Below are 18,969 nucleotides of genomic sequence, written 5' to 3'. Positions count from 1 at the left end.
ATTACAAGCATGAGCCACTCACTGGCTCCCAGCCACTTGTGGTTCTTTACATCTAAAGAATACCCACACCTATACCAGGTTTAAGAAAAAGTATGTGCCAATTATCGAAAACTTAAATACGTTCTTTTATTCCCCAGTTTTTATACGGACTGATTCTATATATGAATATATAACATTTACTAACACCTTTCAATTTTAAAGGTCTCTCCTTAAGGATTTTTTTTTTAAAAAAAAACAGTTTCTTGAACCACATGAAGAATTTATTTCCACAAGCAAAACCAACTAACAAGCTAAATAGAAAAGAAGATATACACTAGCCCAAGAGATTTTCTACAATGATTATAAACAGGAAAATGCCCAGACTTATTCACCTAAGGAGAGAAGAGAACACTTGATATGTCATTTGATAGTATGCCAGCTGACAGGGCCATTCCAAATTTCCTCAGGGAGCAAGGTTACACCCAGTTGAAAAAAAAGGAAAACTACTAAGTACTGGGTATTTAATGTGAAGACAGAAGGTATAAGAAAGCTAGGGATATTTAAAGGCAGGAGTTTTCCTCTTGAACAAAGAAGCCAAGGTATGAAGAAGTAATACAGTAAGAGCTGGCCATTTGACTTTCATTTCAACAACTTATAATAAGCATTGAGCTGGAGATATAGCTCAGTGGTAGTACCAGCATGTGTGAGGGTCTGTCTTCAGTACAGCCAAATAAACAGATTACAATAAAAATAAGTATAAGTACGTCATAGTACTCTCCAATGCATTTAGTAAGCCTATAAATGTCACCATGTCTACCCCACAAAACTTCAAGCATTAGTACCATGTCTATTTTACAGAAGAAGGCAGATTCAATAACAAGGAACATCCACAGTAACATAGCAAATATGAAACAAAAGCAGGATTTAAATAAGGGGCTTAACGCCAAATCCAAGGCATTTCTACCAAACTTTCACTGTCACCAAGTCATCACCAACTGACATAGCTCTGAGTTATATTCTCGAATCAAAGAACCTAAACACAGATAAACACCAAGACCCTGTGCAAAGGTGCCTGATCCACAAAGAATAACTAAGACCGTGAGCAATGTGCACTTCCCAAAGCAGCCCTGGCAGCTGACCGGCAAGCAAGGGGGGTGGTGGGTGGGGCAATGTTTACCCCACAGGGGAAAGGGTAACTTAAGAATATGAAGGAGGGACTGGGAAGGTGGCTCTGTGGTAGACCACTTGCCTTGCATGCATGAGACCTTGGGTTCGATTCCTCAGCACCACATAAGCAAAAAAGAAAAAAGCCGGAAGTGGTGCTGTGGCTCAAGCGGTAGAGCACTAGTCTTGAGCTGAAGAGCGCGGGGACAGCGCCCAGGCCCAGAGTTCACTCCTCACGACAGGACCCAAAAAAAAAGGAATATGAAGGAGCAGCCCAGCAGCAAGAAAATAAAAATGACCCAACATGTATAACCATTGTAGGAAACTGGGTCACAGATACATGAAGTTCTTCCTGTTATTTTTGCAACTTCTCATGAATCTATCATCATTTCAAAACTTTTTTTAATAAAACAAAAAAAAAAAAAATGTTGGCCTTAAGGTTTTCCTTTTTGTTGGCGGGAGGGGAGGCTGCTGTTTATTTGGTGGTATTGGGAGTTGAATTTAGGACCTAGTATTTGCTAAGCCAGTATTCAACCACTTGAGCCACACCTCCAGTCCTTCTGGCTTTTTAACCATGTACTTATTTCCTATTTAAAAGAAATGTGACATAGAGCTCCCCTGTGACCCAGCAATCCCACTTCTGGGCATTTACCCAAATGATCATTAACAAGTCCACACTAAAGCTACCAGCACAACTATGTTAATCAGAACATTATTCACCATAGCTAAAATAGGGAACCAACGCATATGCCCCTCAGTAGATGAATGGATCAAGAAAATGTGATATATATATATATGTATGTATGTATTCATGCAATGGAATTCTATGCCTCTATCAGAAAGAATGACACCACCACCTTTGTTAGGAAATGAAAAGACTTGGAAAAAATTATATTAAGTGAAAGAAGTCAGAAAGAAACATAGGTCCAAAGAAACGTAGGTCCCCATGGTTTCCCTTATTGCAATAACTAGTATACTTCTAGGATAATGTTACCAGACAAGCAGAAAAGGTCAAAAGCTATGTACATATGACCATGTAAGATGATGCTAAGTGAAATAAACCCCAAGATAGGAACACAAGAGGTTTTTTTTTTCCTTTGCTGCTGTTGTTTTTACTGTACTATGTGATTTTTTTGTTTCTTTTCTAAGTTCTTCTCCCTATGGTATAACCCCTGTTATCCTGTATTTGATTCTGGTGCTCTGCATCTTGTATATACATTTTTTCTAATTTGGGGAGGGAAAGGGAAATAACAAAATGCTGAAACAAGGATAAAGGAAAAAAAAATTATAATCTTGATCCTATAACCACTACCAGCTACTGAGAAATACTGAACCACCCATTTTATTTAGTACACTTCATGGTCATCTTTATAAGTCAGCACAGTTTACATCTAAAAAGAATCAAAGCAATGGGGTGCTGGTGGCTCATGCCTCTAATCCTACCTACTCAGGATGGTGAGATCTGAAGATCCTGATTCAAAGCCAGCCCAGGCAGGAAAGTCTATTGAGACTCTGATCTCCAATTAACCACCAGAAAACCAGAAGTGGCACTGTGTGGCTCAAAGTGGTTGAGGGCTAGCCTTGAGAAAAAAGAGCTCAGGGTCAGCGCCCAGGCTCTGAGTTCAAGTCCCACAGCCAACTCTGCCCCTTCACCAAAAAAAAAAGGAAATCAAAGCTTAGTTATTTAACTTGGTTGAGCCAACCAAAAATAGAAAAACTTTTGATCACTGAGCTACAGCCATGATTTAATTCAAAAATGATACAGGAAGGAAAAACAAACATGGTTATGTATATGCTATTTTGAACTCTATTTTTCTAATGTATTATCTTCAAAAACGACTGTCACATTAGGCTGCAAGATGAATAACTTAGCAATATCTCTCAAAATTTCACAGAATAACAAAAAATGAAAGCATATAACCTTAACCCACTGGTTAACACCTATGAATTTACCTATACATATGCAAAATACACTACAGAATTATTCTTTGTAGCATTATTTATAAGTGATTAGAAAAAATTAAATGTTCATCAGTAGAAGACTCCACAGATTATGGTATATTATACAAGAGCCTAATATTGACTCATACAACTCATTAATACACAAAACAGAAAGTCTATAATGTATTGACAGAGAATGATTTCCATCTATTATAGGGCACCACCTGTACAAAAAGCATTTTTGAATGTAACTTGCCACCAGGTAATATTGGATGATAGACAGGATAAGAGAAAAATTTGTATGTTTAAATCATATATACACATTACATTTTGTAAAAATTACAAATAAGTAGTACACAGTAGAAAAATTTCTGCATTTAAGTAACAGGCTTCTCATTTGTAATAATTTGAGTGAGATTTAAAAAGAATTCTCCAATGCTTGATAAGAAATTTACTCATTACCTTGCCCATGTAATTGTAACCCCTCTGGTACAGTATTTTCACAATTTAAAAAAAAAAGAATTCTCACATACAACTGTAACAAATTTAGATTCACTCATAAGAAGAAGGGGCATATCCCCTAGGTATCTTTTGTTTAAAAAAAATCATATAATCCATAATGCAACTAGAATTTTAAAAAAAATACGCTATCCTCATTCAAAAGCAACTGTCCTGGCAACCAGATTCCCAAAAGGACCTGCCCTCAAAATTCCAAAATTAAGTAACTGACCAAATATATATCTGAAACTAGAAGAATCTTGATTTTGTAACAATCTAGTGCGCTCTGGAAGGTGTTATCTTTTCAAATAGACTTTTTCTTTCAGTAAAGGAGCTTTCTTGGCTCTTATGTGCCACTTCACAAAATTAGAACATGGCATAAATATTGCCAAAAGTCAGTCTCCTTATCTCATGGTCACAAGCTAGACTCGGCTAACACAGCTCCATCATGAATAGAAGGCAACAAACAGACCCCAGTGTATCCTGCTTCAGGACCTTACACCTTCAGGTCAAAACGGGACCCAAATGAGGAGCATGCCTTAGTCCACTTTCTGCTGCTAACACTAAATACATCAGAGTAGGTAATTTTATAAAGTTTTGTTTGGTTCAAGATTCCAGAGGTAGCTGGGCGCTGGTGGCTCAGGCCTGTAATCCTAGCTACTCAGGAGGCTGAGATCTGAGGATCACTGTTCAAAGCTAGCCCAGGCAGGAAAGACTGTGAGACTCCTATCTCCAATAAACCACCAGAAAACCGGAAGTGGCGCTGTAGCTCAAGTGGTAGAGTGCTCGCCTTGAGCTGAAGAGCTGAAGGACAGCGCCCAGGCCCAGAGTTCAAGCCCCACGACCGACAAAAAAAAAAAAAAAAAAAAAGATTCCAGAGGTTAGGAGTCCAAGAGCAGGACAGTAACAGTTATCTGTCAAGAACCTTCTTGCTGCATCACAGAAGAGCAAATAGCATCACGGTAAGACATGGAATCAAGTGAGCATGCTGCACAGGTTTCTTACCATCATCATATAAAGCCATTAATGCCACTGAGGTAGGGTCTCATCCCAGTAGCTCATCTAATCCTAATTACCTCCCAAAGGCTCCACCTACAATTGAGGGGACACATTCAAAGCACAAGAGAGCCGTCTCTCTTCAGTCTTCCCCTACTTAGCACACTTAAACACAGGGGTCACAACCAACTCCTTGTCTGCCTTCTCTCTTACACAATTGACTCTGCAAACAAAGCTAAGAGCTTTTCTGTCTTGTCCTTAGACACACTTAGGCACATGAACAGAGTTTGCTGAATGAAGATTCTGTTCAAGTTATACAGTTTGTTCAGTTTCTATTAGTAACCCAGGATACACCCTAGAATAACTTATCTTAATGGCAGCATTTTCCTTTAAAGGCTCTGTTTTTAGTCCCAATTCTCATTAGCACACCCTTTCTGCATCCCTTGTAGTCCCCTCAGGATCTCAAATAATCACTAAGAGATGGTACTAATCTTCCAACACCTAGTCATTTTTTCATGATTCTATCAAATCACTACTACACAATTAGCTAAGTAGAATTTATCCAAACAAATGTTTCTTTGGCAATTTCAGAAATCTACAAGTTTTTAAAAGAATGACAGAATGGAAAGCTTTGGACACAATGTTTAGTTTAGAAGTGCAATTCTGGACCACAGATAATGTGGTTGGTGTGGCAGCCATTGCCAACAGGTAAGCTCAATGGGTAACAGTGTTAAAAACAGGTTAAATGCTACTCATTCGTTCTGATCAGCTTACACGAAGAGACAGCATTTCTTTTTAAAGAGCTACCCTCCTCAGAATGGGACTCCATGCCTGGTGAGTAATGCATTTAATTTTTTAAATTACTTTCTGAATCAAACTTTTAGGGCAAAAGATATTCATGAACCTGTAGCTGCATTTTGCCAGCCCACACAATCCTTAAAGAAGAACAGAAGCAGGAAAAGAAAACTGAAGTTTGGTGTGGTGGTATATCTACCTGTAATCCCAGTACTAGGCAGTGTGAGGCAGAAGGATTACAAATTAGAGGCTAGTCTGGACTACACCGTAAATTCCAGGTCAGCTTAGGTTATAGAGCAGAGAGTCTACTTCAATAAATGTATTTTTTCCTACCATTAATAAGGATCTTCTAAAATAAAAATAAAAAATAAATAACCAGTATCTCAGATGACCCGTGTTTACTTAACATGATGGCTAAGAAACGCGTAGGAGTGAAACCCTGAGGCAAATAAGACACCAAAGGGCAACTTTCACACTGTGCCTTCCCTTCACTGTGTTTGGCTGTAGACTACAAAGTGGCCTCACTCCCAAGGGAGGTCTCATGGCTGACAAGTAATACTACTTACTACTGAACACCAGACTGTGATGGAGGGAAATGTGATAACAGATGCAGACAGCAAGCGCACATACTTTCTCACTAACTAACTTTTGGAATTGCAGGACCTAGTAAGAATTTTTAATGCTACTTATGTCTTTTTGTAGAAATTATATATATATGCACATTTAGCCAGGTGCCGGTGGTTCACACCCGTAATCCTAGATACTCAGGAGGCTGAGATCTGAGGATTGCAGTTCAAAGCCAACTCAGGCAGGAAAGTCCATGCGATTCTTATCTCCAATAAGCCACTAGAAAGCTGGAAGTGGAGCTGTGGCTCAAGTGGTAGAGTGCTAGCCTTGAGCTGAAGAGTTGAGGGATAGTGCCTAGGCCCAGAGTTCATTCAAGCCCCACTACCGACAAAAAATAAATAAAAGGAAATATATATAGATATATGTATATGTATATAAACATATGCCCTCAAAACAATTTTGAAATGAAGCATTTGTCAAAAATAGAAAAGCAAGGTCTAGAGAGACACACACACAAAAAAAAAAAAAACTCCTAAAATGAGTAATATTCACAAGTTAAAATTCAGTCACCAGAATCTTACCTAACAAGTTAAAATTTATTGTCATCCATATAGTGAACCTCTCATATTATGCTACCTGATGTTCATCCAAATATCCTAAGACACAAGAAAGAAAGAAAGAAAGAAAGAAAGAAAGAAAGAAAGAAAGAAAGAAAGAAAGAAAGAAAGAAAGAAAGAAAGAAAGAAAGAAAGAAAGAAAGAAGGAAGAAAGAAAGAAGAAAGAAAAGAAAGAAAGGAAGGAAGGAAGGAAGAGACACACAGAAAGACAAAAAGACAGACAGAAAGAAAGAAAGGAGAGAAAGAGGGAGGGAGAGAGGGAGGGAGGGAGGGAGGGGAAGGAAAGAAGGAAGAAGGAAAGGAGAGAGAGAGAAGGGGGAGGAGGGGAGGGAGGGAGGGAGGGAAAAAAAGAAAGAGAAAGAAATCACTAAGACACTTGAAAGACTAAGATACTATTACAAACCTCCACATTTGGAAAAGTGATTTAAAAGGACCTGAGTCCTTTTTAGAACTTTTTGATACACTGATTAATCATCTTTTAAGGTGGATTTTCTACAACAACCAGAATTTTTCATAAAGATCTGTTCATCGGTATAATTCAAGCAGTTAAAGATGATTAAAGATTAAAGATGGTTAAAGATGATGCACATGATACTAGACTAGGCATCACAGTAACAAGAAAGGCACCAGATGAATCAGCATTTAGAGAGATAGATGTCTCCTCCACAGGAGGGGAAGGGATTGGAAAATACAACATCCACCCACTCTTGGCCCCAAGAGCCCTTATAATCTACTTTTGGAGGAAAAAACACTTTAAAGCTGAACAGGGACTTTGCCTACAGCTCCATGGGATACATATGCTTAGCATGCATGTAGCCCTGGGCTCAAGTTGCACCTCCAAAAACACAGTAGAAAATAAAAGCTAAGTAACCATATACAACTAAAAGAAAGGAAGTAAATTCACATATATTATTCCATGTGTCAGTAAGCAACACAGCCATCACAGAAACACCAGGTATCCAGTTTTAAGGGAAGAAAACAGGAGAGAGGAGAGGAGACATTCAAGTCAAAAGCTCAAAGTAAAATATAAATGCAACTACATAATACATAAAACTTAAAAGCTTTTATTAGTCTTCAATAAATAATACTAAGTGGATATCCACATTCAAAAAAAAATCAACTTGGATTTCCTACATCCTTCCAGATATATAAAAATGTACTCAAAATGATCAAGGCCCAGTGACAGTGGCTCATGCCTATAATCCTATCAACTCGGGAGGCTGAGCCCTGAGGACAGGGGTTCCGAAACCAGCCAGACAAGCAAGTCCATGAGACTCTTATCTCCAATAAACTATAAAAAATAAAATTTAAAAAAAGCCAAAAGTAGATCTGGCTCAAGTAGTAGAGCACGAGGCTTGAGCAAAAAAGCTCATGGACAGCACCAAGAAGGCACTGAGTCCAAGAACCAGGTCTGGCACCACAAAAAAAAAAAAAAAAAGGATCAAAGACCTCAATATAATAATTAAATCATGAAGAAAACATAGGGGTAAATCCTCATTACATTGGATTTGACAATAAATTATTAAAATATTTATGTACAAGATGTACAAAAGATAACAAGTTGAAATTTATAATTTTTGTGCAAGAAAAGTCCCAAAGAAAGACAATTTTCGGCTGGGTGCCAGTGGCTCGCGCTTGTCATCCTAGCTTCTCAGGAGGCTGAGGTCTAAGGATTGAGGTTCAAAGCCAGACCGGGCAGGAAAGTCTGTGAGACTCTTAGTTCCAATTAACCACCAGAAAAACAGAATGAAAATCAAAAACAAAACGAGATACCATTTCGCAGCACCATTTCACATGCACTATAAAAAAAAAAAACCAGTGCTATAGCTGTATGTGGCTCAAAGTGGTAGAGAGCTAGCTTGAGCAAAAGAAGCTCAGGGGGCTGGGAATATGGCGTAGTGATAGAATGCTTGCCTATTACGCATGAGGCCCTGGGTTTGATTCCTCAGTACCACATATGCCAAAAAAAAAAAAAAGAAGAAGAAGCAGCAGCAGCTCAAGGATAGCACCCAGGCCCTTGTGGGTTCAAGCCCGACAACCAACAAAAAAAAAACTAGTAACATTCATTAGGATGCATAGAAACTGTTACTTCTTTCATAGTGTGTTAGTTGAAATGTAAAATACTACAGATGCTGTGAAACCTTTTCAGTAATTGTTATAAAAGTTAAACAGATAACAGTCCCACTCCAAGGTATACTCTCAAATGAAAAGACTCAGATATCTGTATACCAATATTCACTACATCATTATTCACAATAGCCAAAAAATGAAAACCAGTCAAACTGCATCGAGATGAGTCAATTAGCAAAACAGAGATTATCGATACAATAAAATATTATTTTATCATTAATACAAATGAAATTAATGGTGAAAAGCTGGGTGCTGGCAGATAATGTTTGTAACCCTAGCTACTCAGAAGGCTGAAATCTGAAGATCCTAGACAGATAAATCTGAGAGGCTTTCTTTTTTTGTTTGTTTGTTTTTTGTCAGTTGTGGGGCCTGAACTCTGGGCCTGGGCACTGTCCCTCAGCTTTTCAGCTAAAGGTTAGTGCCCTACCACTAGAGCCACAGCACTACTTCTGCCTTTTTCTGCTTATGTGGCACTGAGGAATCGAACCCAGGGTCTCATGCACACGAGGCAAGCACTCTACCTTCCCAGGCCAAAATCTGAGAGTCTCTTACCTCCAATTGCATGTTACAGCAAAAAGGCAGAAGTAAACATATGGCTCAAGTGGTAGTTCACCAACTTTGAGTGGAAAAAGACAAGCAAGACTGGTAAGGCCCTTAGTTCAAGCCCTAGTGCTGTACCCAAAAAAAAGGGGGTAGAAATGGAGGATAGTACACTGATATATATTCTAACAGAGATGCACTCTGAAAACATTATGCTAAGTGAAACACTAGTAAACAAAAGATAAATAGTATATGATCTCTTAAATAAAATAGAGGAGTCAAAGGCATGGAGAGAGAAGTAGACAGAGGGTACCAAGTATGAGGGAAGGGGGGAAGAGGAAGCACTATTTAATTGGAATAGAGTGCATGTTTGGGGTAGAGTAGATGGTGATTGTTAATAACAACATGTGTTGTAAAATGGTTACATTGGCATGGTAAATTTTAAAACTGCACGCAAATCAAGTTTTAAGGAAGTTCTATTAGGTCTCCAGTGATCTGGATTGTCCAAGAGTAAATCTGCTTTGTTTTTAATTAGTATATAATTGTTTTGTTTTTAATTAATGTAATTGTACAAAGAAAGGAGTTTCATTGTGACATATCCATCATATATATATATATATATATATATATATATATATATATAAATTAATGTTGTTTTGTTTTCCTTTTTCAGTACTGGTCTCTTGAGTTTTGCCTCCAGCCCCAGTGATAGATTTCAAACAAGGGACTCAAGGCTAACACTGACTATGGAGGCATCTTTTATTTGCACCTCTTCACATTACTCCTGACTACCAGATGTGGTCGTTGGGAGCAGACTTTTCCCAAGGCAGCCTGCTGATCTTTTGTTAAGGAGGAACACCCTGAGTTGGGGGGAAAAGGAAGAGAAGGAAGGAAAGAAAGGAGAAAGAAGTAGGAAGGAGCAAAGGAAGCTCAAGAATCTGAAAGCCAAGAGCTGCTGCTCTGCAGCTGTGTAATCATGGATTATTCACCTCTTCTAAGCCGCAGCTTCCTCTCACCATATAAAGAAAAGAGCACCTGCCTTTCAATGTTGCTATAAAAATTGGCTCAAATATACCTATAACACCCAGGCCAATGGCAAATGATAAGCATTCAGGTTCTACAGCAGCTGTTGCTACAGTGACAGTATGTACATGTGGTCCCCTTGAGCCTAGCAGAGGCTCAGCAGGAGACAGCTTGGCTTGGAGATCACCATGACTTATGGGAACATAACTTGTTTTAAGCCATCAGCACCATTAGGAGACTTGGGAGAAGGAGCAGTTCTAATGCAGTTCAACTTCTCTTCGAAAGACTGGCTGATTGTTCCTAGATGTAACTCAGCTACTCTTCATTAGGAAGGGAACTGCTACACAATTCATTCTCTCTATACAACAGGCCTCTGTTAGCATGTCTGAGCAACCGTTCATAACAGAGCTGGCATCTACCCACAGGAAAGACACAATCTGTAAAGACAATTAGCTGGAAGGTAGTCCCCAGAGGCTGCTCTCAAACTTTGGTGGCCTCAGACATACTTGAAGGAACATGTCAAAAAGTGAAATTAAATTTACGGATACCTCAGCCCCACCCACAGACACTCTTATTACCAAGTATTTTAGGCTGGGCCCCAGTGCACAACTGTTTAAAAAACACTCGAAGGTAGGCCATAAAAATGTGATAAGATCACATTCTAATGTGGACAAGCGCCCCAGTCTGTTCCACAAAGCAAAGACTGCATTTTCTTCCACGCCTACCTAGAAATGTAATGGCTTTGGCATTGCAAGAAAATAAAAGACATCGCATGAATGTAATGACTAATACAAGTTTCATATAATAACTTCAAAAAAATCTTTTGTGTTTTTGTTTTGTTTTGATTTTGTTTGTGTATTTTTGCCAGTCCTAGGGCTTCAACTAAGGTGCTGTAAAGAACTGGGCACTTACTGTACCTGAGCTCTTATGCTCAGTCCTGGGGCTTGAACTCAAGCACTGTACTGAACTTTTCTGCTCAAGGCTAGAGCTTCAGCTCCACCTCTAGCTTCTTGGTGGCCAATTGGAAATAAGAGTGTCATGGATTATACATTAAGAAATACAACCAGGGCTAGGTGTAGTTCAGTTGTAGAACACTTGCCTATTACCCAGTAGGCACTGAGAAAGAAAAAGAGGGAGGAGAAGACAGGGGAGGAGAGGAAAGGGGAAGGGAGGGGAGGAAAGGGAAGGGAAAGGGAAAAACTGATTTTAGGAGGATTTAATGTGGGTTTCCTCCTCTCAATTCTCAACTTTCCATACTATTGCAAAATTATAGTAGTAAGACTGCAAATAAATTTAATCAATTCTGCCTGGGGAGCTACTAGAACAAGGCAGAGACAGGTAGAAAGTACAGAGACTGACCTCAGCTATGTGACAGAAGCCATACTCATCCAACTGTCGTGGTAACAGACATGAAGTTAGTTCTAGTTTTTCCCCCAAAGAGGTATCTTGGTAGACAGATCTGAATATAAAGCTTGAATTCATGTTTTTAAAAAGCAAGTAGATATGCACTGAAGGAAAGGAGGAAATCTGGTTTGGCAGCTATTCACATGGCAAAAAGATCAGAAGACTTCATGAACCACAACTTCAATAAAGCCAACAAAATTATGTAGCTAAGAGATAGTCCAGTTCACATGAAAAGAACATTAAGCTAGGAGACAGAAGGCCTTGTTCTCCTAGCTCCATCAGGACTTAATTCATCTGTGGAGCTTCGTTTCTCATCTACAAACTGACACACTCTCCCCTGCTCACCTCCTAGGACCTAAAAAGTAGCAAAGAAGACTATGACTACAAAAGTCCTTAAAATTATTTTTGTTAATTCTGCCTAGTATCTCAATGAAAAAAGGCAAGTGTTCAGAAGGATATTTTCCAAACTAATAAGTTAGATGTACCTCCCAAGGGTCTGAGGTTGGGGGTCATGCCTTTCCCACTATCTGCATGGTTCAAACCTTTTAAGAGAACCTACTCACCTATTACTTGGGTAATTCTAAACTTCAACTTGTAAAATTGAATGCTGTCACTGACAGCATTAATATAGAATGGAGAGTTCTCAACCTTTGGGGTACTTAAGGACCATATGAGAATTGTTAAAAACTGTGGCCACTCAGGTCCCACATAGACTTAACTGACCAACATCTCTATATGGAAGACAGTAATAAATAAAGTTAAACTATCTACAATTTAACAAGCTTCCAAAGTTATTCTAGTGACTGGCTTACTGTAATTCCAACTGTTATCTAATTCTTACCATGTACTACCCACTTAATAATTTGGCCTTCCTAGTACATTATATATATTATCTCATTTAATCCTGACAATGCTATGAAAAGGTGCTACTGTCAACACTACCCTCCAGTCATCCTTATATTTGGTACAGATGAAGACACTACAATACAAAGAGGTTATTTAACTGGCTCAAAGTCACAGGACTAGTATGTGGCAGGGACAGAATGCCCAACAAGGTGTGTAAAACCACTAACAGAGTTTCTTGATCTGAGAAACTAGCAGTATATTCCAGTCAAGTTTTATTTTACACACTGCTTTGTTTTATATACTGCATTTTTAAAATACTTTAACATATAAAGAATATACTTTAAAACATAAAAAACATGGCAAATTGGAGGGTGGTAAGGAGAAGGAGGTAGCTGAGTAGTAGAGATTCAAGAGGCCCAGGGTTCATTTCACAACACCAACACCAAATAAATAAACCAGGGGGGGAAAGAGGCCCTATGGCTGTCTGAATACTTCCAATAGAACCAGCATAAAGTTGAGCTATGGTCATATTCCCTCCCAGACCCTTGATCTGAGCACCTAAAGTACAGAGACCACATATGTCTTCTAAACTGTACTCAAAAAGGATTTAGTAAAGAATCTACCCAACAAATTCAGAGAAGTCTTGATGACTGTCCTGTGGGGAATGAAAGGCAGTTAGGTGGAGAAGAAAGAGACAGCTGGGTACAGGTGGCTCATGCCTGTAATCCTAGTTACTCAGAAAGCTGAGATCTGAGGATCATAATTCAAAGCCAACCCGAACAAGAAAGTCTGTGAGACACTGATTTCCAATTAAGTACCAAAAACGTTGGAAGTGGAGCTTTGGCTCAAGTGATAGAGCACTAGCCTTGAAAGAGAAAAAAAAAAAAAAAAAGCACAAAGACAGTGTGCCCAGGTTCTAAATTCAACACACATACATACACACACACACACACACACACACACACAACTTAATTCATGCTGCTTCAAGAGAGTAATGAATGTCAACAGGTTAAAAAAGAGAGGACTAGATTTTGATAACCTAAAACATGTCTGACAACCAAGGTCCACCCAGGAACAGAAAACAGTTTGAAGCTATGACACAAGGTAAGATGATGGACTATCAAGCCTCTGAGAGTTCTTGCAAAGCTCAATCAAATCCTGTTTATGATAAATTTCTTCTTTCATACATTAAGTAGTAAAAACTACAATAAGTAGTAGAAACTACTATAACAAGTAGTAGAATACATCACGTTATCCTCTATACTTTTAAATGACTTGTGTAAGTAGTAGAATTTTTTTAAAGTATAGAGGATAACGTGATGTATTCTACACACCTAGGCCCTCAAGGTTCTTGAGAAGAATAAGTTGCCCAGGAGTAAAGCTGAGCCAAGAGGAAGGTGATATATACAACAGGAAATAGCAAGGAGTAAGGAGGCTTCTAGGCCAGAAACAAGACAGAAGTAAACAAAGATGCAAAAAAAGAATCCCCACCATTTGAACTAGATTGTTCGGGCTCCACAAGGACAGGCAGGTAGAAGACAGCTGCCCTAAGAATTAGGGGAGAAAAATTATTCCATGTGGCAGTAATGGTCTATACATATAAGGAGCAGAAAAAACCCCAAGGTGGTGAGGAACAAGCTAAAAACAAACATTAATTATGGAACTTTTGAGACTAGTACATCCAAGGCACAACTTTATGGATGCCATGCTGGCACTCGGTAAAGAAAGCTTAGTTCATTTTCCCTTTTATTACATTTTACAAATCAAAAACTGTGTCATCATCCAGGCATGGTGGTGAACATTTGTAATCCAACACTTGAAAGATTAAGAAAGGAGGATCACAAGTTTGAGGCAAACCTGCACTACATAGTAAAATCCTGTCTCAAAATAAAAATAAATAGCCGGGCGCTGGTGGCTCACACCTGTAATCCTAGCTACTCAGGAGGCTGAGATCTGAGGATCACGGTTCAAAGCCAGCCCGGGCAGGAGAGACCGTGAGACTCCTATCTCCAATAAACCACCACAAAACCGGAAGTGGCACTGTAGCTCAAGCGGTAGAGGGCTGGCCTTGAGCTGAAGAGCTGAGGGACAGCGCCCAGGCCCAGAGTTCAAGCCCCACAACAGACCAAAATAAATAAATAAATAAATAAAAAATAAAAAGTAACTTGTGTCATCAATGATTTCCTTCTTAATTTCTTTTTCATTTTTAATACTCATAGACCCTTCTCCTCCTTTCAAGGAACTCTTAAATGTTGTGCTTTTAAACATGTGTTTCATTATTGTCCACTACTTAATTTGACATCTAGACTTGCAGTTATCACAACTGACAGTTATTAAAACTCAGCTCTGAGCCTAATGCCCTAAACAGTTTACAATAGTGCTACAAAATAATGATAAAACTGACTCTTAAGTAGATCCCTAAGAATGGGAGTCTCAAACAAATCTCAAGCCCAGAAAATGATTTCATAGCCAACTTCTAAGTCATGGCACTGAGCTACCCTCAGGAAAACAGAATTAACAAAAGACTAAAGGAAAAAAAAAAACACTAAACCCAAAACCAAACAAAATATAAACATTTGAATAATAAACTTACTGTTCTTCTGGCCAATCATTTTCTCAAGATCTATGTAAACTATTTTAAGGAACTACAATCTTGCTCTATAAAAAGCAAGATCCCACCAGCTGAGATTCTCAGTAATTACTGGAGTCTTAACACTCTAAGCTTCTGATTTTTGCTTGCTATCAGTACCAAAAACACGATTGCCTCTTTTACATGAAAAAAAAAAAAAAGGTGAATCTGTGGGTTAATTTAAAAGCTTGACAATACTTAGATCTGGAATTTCAGTTCTAACACAAATTGTTAAAAGCTCTAACACAAATTGGCAAAAGCTTTTGGTAAGTTTGTCACATCAATTGTAACATGGAGATACAGTATTTGACACCTATACCACAAATAAAGCTCTCTTCAAAGGAGTTTGACTTTGGTTAACCTTAGCTAAGAGAATTAAAAAGCTATAGCTGAAAACTTGATAAAAATTTGTGAAACTTTAGGAGGCTGAGAGTGTATTTTTAGTAATCAAGAACTTAGCTAGTATGTGTGAGGTCTTGGTTGGACCCCCAACAATGAAATAAAATTGAAACTTTATAAAGACCTAAAATCGTGTTACAGGTTAACCAGTAATAAACAATGAGTGACCATGTGCCATCAGACAATTTTCCAAAGATGAATAAGCAAACAGCTCATCAAAATTTAAATCGTTTTTAGCAAGTGGGAAAAATAAGTAATATTCAGTACCCTGGGTACTGTGTTGTTTTCCTTATTTCTACAGTCTCCGCGTCAATGTTACTCTTCTCCCACTACCCAGATGAGCAAATAGAACCCTGTCTAGGATCCCTCAAACACAGAGCTCAGAAATAATAACAAATATTAAAACAATTTCTAAGGCCAGAGTTGCACCTGAATATGGTGCAAGGTACATGGCATCATGCAACTATTTGTCGCTTTTGACTCCTCATCACTGCCTCCCAAAGGACTAGAGAACGAGTGCTCAACTCTCACTGCCACATCCACAAATTAAAGTATGGTGTTTAAAGAACTCACAGGTTCTACAAAGAGGTCAGTCCGTGTTTAATGAACGAGCCCCTACTACCCAGAAATGCACCCGGATGCAACGCTCCACACACGCTGTTAGGCTCCACCTCATCATTATTCTTAATTCTCAAAAAATAAGCGCAACTATTGTCAAAGAAAACATTATGTAATAAGTTAGGACTCTGGAAAACCCCATACTCATCCCAACAGCTAAGAAAATGAAATGCAGGATTCGATGAAGCTCCATTGTACCCAACCAGACTAACGTGCAAGATCACACACTCATCTTCCTCCAAGCGTCTCTGCCAGCACCAAAGAACAACAAAGGCAAGTTGAGGAGGCTGCACAGGCTCTCCTCGGCACTTGTCCGCTTCCCCAGCTTCGGAAAGCAGCCGCCTGTCCCCCCCAGGACCGACGCGACCCCGCGCACCCCGCCGGGCCGGCGGCTGCGCTGCGAGCGGCTGGCTCAGGCTTTGTCTGGCCCGGCCGGGAATCCCGGCCGCCCGCCCGCCCGCCCGCCTCCCCGGCACCCCTACTCTCCGGATCCGTCTCCACACCCATCACTCGCCCGGGACTAGTTGTCGCGGGTGCCTCGCAGCCCCCTCCCTGGCGATCCGGGCTCCTCTCAAACACCACCCGCGCGTCGCCAGCCTCTGCCCCGCGGAAGGGAGGCTCAGATCCGGAGGGGGCCCGGGGTGGGGTCTGAGAGAGAGAGAGAGAGAGAAAGGGGCACACAAAGCCCGGCCGGGTGACCCCACAAGCCGCTCCCCTCCCTCTGCAGTGCAGCCGGGCATCGCGACCCACTGACTGGACGGACCACCACCGCGCCCAGCTCCCCGCCCCGCTCCCACCTCAGGGCCGCCCCCTCCCCCAAAAGTGCGCCCCGGAGTCCGTGACAGCGCTGGACATCGCCCCCACCCGGACCCCGCGCCCGCCGCCGTGGGGGAGGAGGAGGGCCTCGGGGGTCTCGGGTTGAGACCTCCGGGTCCCCAGCCCGGTACTTACAGCCCTATTAGTCACTACAGTTGCGGCCGCGGACCGGACAGCCGCCGCCTTCTCCACCCCAATGAGGTTAAGTGCTTGGTGCGGGGATTAAAAAAAAAAAAAAAAAAAAAAAGGCGAGAAGCCGACTGCGCCTGCGCAGTGCGGTCTCCCTTATTCCCTTTACCGCCTTCGACCCCGCTAGACCATAGAGAGTGTAAACCGAGCCCAGAGAGGCAGCTGCCTCTCTATGGTAACGCCCCGCGCAGGCGCCAACCCAGAGGCGTCAGGCTTCGGAAGCCGGCTGCCCCAGGTGCTAAGCCTCGTTGAGGAATAGTGGGTTGACCCTAGTGGGGATCCGTAGGGTAAAAAATATATTTAAGGGAAGGGGGTCCAGGGTTTTTATTAGGTTCCTTAGGGAGCAAAACTCGCACTGGGAGCGTAGGAGCTCAGTAGTCACGGCAAAACGGCACCAGAAAGCGGAAGAGAGAAAGATAGTGAGGAGTCTGGAGAGCGTGGACAAAAGTCGGCCGGCCGGAACTTCCTTTGGTGGGGTGGGATTGGGGGGGGGGGTGTCTAATACCTGAGGGAAACAGTTCCACTTCTGGGTTACGGGGTCCGCTCTTCATCCGGCGATCTTGACGGAGGAAATTGTACCGGGTGGCTTTCCGTAGCTGGCCGCTCCCTCTCCCCCTCCCTCCCTCCCTCCCCTTCCCTTACCGCGGCGCGCCGGCGCGGACTCCGGGGCCGGAAGCACGAGGCCTCGGTGGCGCTCCGGGGTTTGGGGAGCGGAGCCGCCTGCGCGCGAGCGAGCTTTAGCGGCTCTGAGTCTTCTCCTTCGCGGATGGTGCTGCCTCACCCCGCCCTCGTGCTCCCGGCTGGTGACTCGGGGGAGACAGTGTCCTGGAGAATAGGAATCGGTGCAGATGGCAGGGCTGCCTTCAAGGATCCCACCCTTTGCGTCCAATACGCACCCTCGCGGGTGACTGGACTTAGAGAAAGCTGTTGTGGCGAGAGCATCTACACTGCTTCCTGGCCATCGCCGTGCGGTTGGCGGTGCCCGATGCTCCGGTGCCGAGCTGGGTGCTGCTGGGGTGCGGGGGGCAGGGGGGGGCGGGGACGGAGAGGTAAGGCCGTTTAATCCTCAGGACTTTTAGGCCTGCGGCGGAGACGCGAAACTAAAGCAATAAAGCCATGGGTATTAGGCCCTGCCTGGTATCCAGGGCCGAGAAGGTGGAGGGCCGCTGTGCAGACTCGGGAACGCCAGGGAGGAAGGATGTCAGCCCTGATTGGATCTAGACAGGATAACGGGAGCCTTAGCAGCCTTTTCACAATGGGTGAGAGACCGTGAACCATGCCAGAGAGGAAAACCTTGCCCTAAAAGGTCAAGCTGGACTGAGTGGTACACTGGGAGACAAATGAGTGTCTCTCCTTTGAAAATAGTCTCACTGAAAAGCAACTTTGACAAACAAGTGTGGAAGGTAAGTGTGCTAATAAGATAAAGAGGGCTTTTTTTTAAATGAATACAGAACTTACCATCTAAACTATTTTTATTATCTAGTTCAATACATTTCCTTTGTTGTGTGATCTCCAGCATTCTTCCATCTTGCAAAAGCAAGCTGCACCTATTAAGCAACAGTTCTCCATTCCTTGTTTACCACCGGTCCTAATAACCACCATTCTACTGTCTGTGAATTTGACTAAGTACTTCGTTGAAAAAAATATATATAGTGTTCGTCTTTTTGTGATTGACTTATTTCACAAAGTATAATGTCCTCAATAATTACCTAACTGTATTGTGGCATGTGTCAGAATGTCCTTCCCTTTCAAGGCTGAGTGCTATGACACTGTGTGTGAGTGTATGATTGTGATTAATTTTACATTTTGTTCACTAAG

General features: G+C 41.4%; 1 protein-coding gene across 9 annotated transcripts in view; it reads right to left on the bottom strand.

Moving 5' to 3' along the window:
• Clasp1 (cytoplasmic linker associated protein 1) overlaps positions 1–17,364 on the bottom strand; it is a 264,790-nt gene extending 247,426 nt beyond the window's left edge. For 5 of the 9 annotated variants that reach the window (XM_042685292.1, XM_042685294.1, XM_042685293.1 and 2 more), the window contains exon 1: positions 17,098–17,176. The gene's annotated coding sequence lies outside the window, so the exon portion shown is untranslated. Of the gene's footprint in view, positions 1–17,097 lie in introns of all 9 variants that reach the window. The other 4 variants (XM_042685291.1, XM_042685295.1, XM_042685298.1 and 1 more) reach the window with 1 other exon arrangement.
• Positions 17,365–18,969: the final 1,605 nt, after the last annotated feature.

The sequence above is a fragment of the Dipodomys spectabilis genome, unplaced genomic scaffold (genome assembly GCF_019054845.1).
Source record: "Dipodomys spectabilis isolate Male_0828 unplaced genomic scaffold, ASM1905484v1 ptg000094l, whole genome shotgun sequence".
Taxonomy (NCBI): Eukaryota; Metazoa; Chordata; class Mammalia; order Rodentia; family Heteromyidae; genus Dipodomys; species Dipodomys spectabilis.
Note: the sequence above shows the minus strand (reverse complement) of the source record. Positions and strands in the feature narration are given on the sequence as shown.